This window comes from Nipponia nippon, unplaced genomic scaffold (genome assembly GCF_047370975.1).
Source record: "Nipponia nippon isolate SJK-2023a ecotype South Korea unplaced genomic scaffold, ASM4737097v1 scaffold_23, whole genome shotgun sequence".
In the NCBI taxonomy this organism is placed as follows: domain Eukaryota; kingdom Metazoa; phylum Chordata; class Aves; order Pelecaniformes; family Threskiornithidae; genus Nipponia; species Nipponia nippon.
The window spans coordinates 8,594,387-8,598,777 of record NW_028262340.1 but is presented as its reverse complement, the minus strand read 5'-3'; the positions used below and the strand labels follow the sequence as shown (position 1 = coordinate 8,598,777).

The following is a 4,391-nucleotide window of genomic DNA, read 5'->3' as shown; positions in this document are numbered from 1 at the left end:
CACATTAACCACAGATTCTTATTGCTATTCCACCTACCCCCTGACTCCACACCCCCCGGGCAGGGCAGCTCCAAGCCAAAACACACACACGCACACAGAGGCTCCACAGAACGCTACAAACAACGTGCCTCAAAGACAAGAGAGCTCTCAGCAAGAGGAATGACACCCGGATGGCAACACCATCCAGCAAGACGACCTGCGGAACCGTGACAGTCTTGTAACCGGGCTCTACGGCAGCCCCACAAAAAGAGAGGAACATCACGGCCGCAGACAAGAAGTTACTCTCAAAACTGAGACGACATCGGCGCAACAAGCCGAGCTTCAAGACCTAAGAACGTAAGGATGCAGGCAAGACAGCCCAGTCCGCAAGAATGGACGGCAAGAGAGCAGAGCTGCTGACGCAGCCGAGAATGACGCCGCAAAAAAAGGACCGCCGGGAAACCTCCGAGACGCCAGACCGATCCACGCCGCACGCTTGTAACGCCAGAAAAGAAGCACCCAATCGGCACTATGCCCATAGGTACAGGCATTCCAGATGCTAGGGATGACACCCGAATCACAATACCCGAGAGGCACGGCACCCTCCTTGGGTGCAAAAGACAACATCGAGACCTCATAAAGTCCTTAGACACAGAAGACAGACCACACAAACTACCCGACAACAGACACAGCCTGGAACTGCCCTGCCCGGCACACCCTGGCATCCTGCTGAAGACTAACCCGCTCCCTTTACCTGCCCAGAGGGGACCGTTCCCAGACAGCCCTCTCCCCTGCGCTACATTTACAAACCCCTTCCTGCAATGGCCAGCCTCATACCATCCCTCCCCCGACCCCTTTCCGGCACCACAGCCTCAACTTAGCTGGCGGACGGCCACAACTCCAAAACCATCCTGGACAATGAAAACCACACTCAGCCCGCTGTATTCAGCCTGCAGTCAGATTCCGCTTCACCACCTGCAAAACAAAACCAATGCCGTCAGTCAGCACCACATCAGTCAACACTGACCTTCTGCACAACATCCGCCACCTCAGACACACCAAGGCATGCTGCTCACCTGCTCTGTACCTATTCCAGAGTCTGACGCCACAGCTGTCATCGCTTCCTGCGCCTAGGATACAGAGAGACACAAAATTACCTGTGCGCTTCCAAGAAATCACCAGCCCCGCGCTCCCTACTACCCAGCTCACCTCAAACGCTCATCCAGTTCCAAAGGCAGACGCCACGGAACACTGCAACTCAATGGCCATACAATGCTTGGCTATGAGACACCAACCCAAGCCACAGCCACCTCACCTTCTGGGACCACTCGTCAGCAGGCAGCGTTACCCCTCCTAATAACACCTGCAAAAGCACAGGCAAAAAGGCACATGCTGACATACTGCCCAAAACCACAGCCTGCCCGCACCGATCCCCATCTCACCCTGTTTTACCTTGAAAACCTTGCCTGCCCCACCTCCGTCAATTTGGGTTGCCGCTTTGAGGCTTATGCGCCACCTGAAAGACCCAAGCAACAGGGGCTGCTTAGAACCGGACCAGCTGCACACAATGCCTGAAAAATAACCGCTCCTTCAGGCCACCGATCCCCACTCACCTTGCCCGAGTCAGCTCTAGCAAACATATCCCCCATTGCTCCTCACTTGCAGTCTTGACATTAACAAACAAAGAAAAAAAAGTTAAAAACACCGTAACGTAGTCAAAGAGCCACAAATCACATCTTCCCTCTAACCCCTCAGCTACACACTCCAAGATGACTGTACAACCTTTGCCTCCCCAGTCTAGGCCTAGCAACACGTTAACCATAGACTCTTATCGCTCTTCCACCTACCCCCTGACTCCACACCTCCCCGGGCAGGGCGGTTCCAGGCCAAACACTCACACAGAGGCTGCACAGAATGCTACAAACAACACGCCTCGGCAAGAAGAACGACACCTTGATCAATGATGCTATCCAGCAAGAAGACGTGTGGGACCATGACGGTGATGTGACGAGGCTCTACTGTAGCCCCGGAGAGACAGTGGAACATCACAGCCCCTAACAACAAGTTACTCTCAAAACTGAGACGAGATCGGCGCAACAAGCCGAGCTTCAAGACCTAAGAACGTAAGGATGCAGGCAAGACAGCCCAGTCCGCAAGAATGGACGGCAAGAGAGCAGAGCTGCTGATGCAGCCGAGAATGACGCCGCAAAAAAGGACCGCCGGGAAACCTCCGAGACGTCAGACCGATCCACGCCGCATGCTTGTAACGCCAGAAAAGAAGCGCCTGATCGGCACTGTACTGATGGGTACAAGCACTTGAGACGCTAGGGTTGATGCCCGAGTCACATACCACCTTCCTTGGCACAAAGTCAACATCGACAGCTGAGGAATGCCTAAGACACAGAAGACAGACCACGCAAACTACCCGACAACGGACACAGCCTGGAACTGCCCTGCCCGGCACACCCTGGCATCCTGCTGAAGACTAACCCGCTCCCTTTACCTGCCCAGAGGGGACCGTTCCCAGACAGCCCTCTCCCCTGCGCTACATTTACAAACCCCTTCCTGCAATGGCCAGCCTCATACCATCCCTCCCCCAGGCCCTCTCCAGCACTGGAGCCTCAACTTAGCTTGCACATGGCTGCGAGTCGAAATTCATCCTCGACACAGAGAGCCACGCTCAGCTTGCTGGATTCTGCCTGCGGTCTGCAAGGTTCCTCCTCGCATCTGCAAAACAAAACCGACCGATGCCACCAGTCACCGTCACATCGGTCAATGCTGACCTTTCGCATAACACCCGCCACCTCAGTCAGACTGTGGTGGGCTGCTCACCGGCTCATCGCCGATTCCAGAGTCGGACACCACGGCTGTCATCGCTTCCTGCACCTAGGATACCGAGACACACAAAATTACCTGTGCGCTTCCAAGAAATCACCAGCCCCACGCTCCATACTACCCAGCTCACCTCAAACGCTCATCCAGTTCCAAAGGCAGATGCCACAGAACCTGCAAAACCAAAGAGAAACACTGCAACTCAATGGCCATACAATACTTGGCTATGAGACACCAACCCAAACCACAGCCACCTCACTTTCCGGGACTGCTCGTCAGCGGGCGGCGTTACTCCTCCAAATAACACCTGCAAAAACCCAAGCAAAAAGGCACATGCTGAGATACTGCCCAAAACCACAGCCTGCCCGCACCGATCCCCATCTCACCCTGTTTAACCTTGAACAGCTTGCCTGCCCCACCTCCGTCAATTTGGGTTGCCGCTTTGAGGATGACGCACCACCTGAAAGACCCAAACAACAGGGGCTGCTTAGACCTGGACCAGCTGCACACAATGCCTGAAAAATAACCGCTCCTTCAGGCCACCGATCCCTGCTCACCTTGCCCAAGTCAGCTCTGGCACCCATATCCCACATTGCTCCTCGCTTGGAACCTTCACAATAACGAGAAAAACCCAACATGTCAGAAACACCATAATGTAGTCAAAGAGCCACAGATCACATCTTCCGTCTAATCCCTCAGCTACACACTCCAAGATGACTGTACAACTTTGCCTCCCCAGTCTAGGCCTAGCAACACATTAACCATAGACTCTTAATGCTATTCCACCTGCCCCCTGACTCCACACCCCCCAGGCAGGGCAGCTCCAGGCCAAATACACACACGCACACAGAGGCTCCACAGAACGCTACAAACAACGTGCCTCAAAGACGAGAGAGCGCTCTCGGCAAGAAGAGTGACACACAGATGAAGATGCTGTCCTGCAAAAACTCCTGCAGGATCCTGATGGTGATGTGACAAGGCTCTACGGCAGCCCCAGAAAGAGAGTGGAATGTCACAGCCCCTAACAACAAGTTACTCTCAAAACTGAGACGAGATCGGCGCAACAAGCCGAGCTTCAAGACCTAAGAACGTAAGGATGCAGGCAAGACAGCCCAGTCCGCAAGAATGGACGGCAAGAGAGCAGAGCTGCTGATGCAGCCGAGAATGACGCCGCAAAAAAGGACCGCCGGGAAACCTCCGAGACGCCAGACCGATCCACGCCGCACGCTTGTAACGCCAGAAAAGAAGCGCCTGATCGGCACTGTACTGATGGGTACAAGCACTTGAGACGCTAGGGTTGATGCCCGAGTCACATACCACCTTCCTTGGCACAAAGTCAACATCGACAGCTGAGGAATGCCTAAGACACAGAAGACAGACCACGCAAACTACCCGACAACGGACACAGCCTGGAACTGCCCTGCCCGGCACACCCTGGCATCCTGCTGAAGACTAACCCGCTCCCTTTACCTGCCCAGAGGGGACCGTTCCCAGACAGCCCTCTCCCCTGCGCTACATTTACAAACCCCTTCCTGCAATGGCCAGCCTCATACCATCCCTCCCCCAGGCCCTCTCCAGCA

The 4,391-nt window shown here is 54.7% G+C and overlaps 1 long non-coding RNA gene across 1 annotated transcript; it reads right to left on the bottom strand.

Moving 5' to 3' along the window:
• Positions 1–862: 862 nt before the first annotated feature.
• On the bottom strand, positions 863–3,001 carry LOC148055406 (uncharacterized). Its single transcript, XR_015705487.1, has 7 exons — positions 2,945–3,001; positions 2,812–2,865; positions 1,593–2,706; positions 1,432–1,495; positions 1,189–1,342; positions 1,056–1,109; positions 863–954 (listed from the first exon to the last, which is right to left on the bottom strand). It is a non-coding gene; the product is annotated as an uncharacterized LOC148055406 (long non-coding RNA).
• Between the last annotated feature and the right edge of the window lie 1,390 nt (positions 3,002–4,391).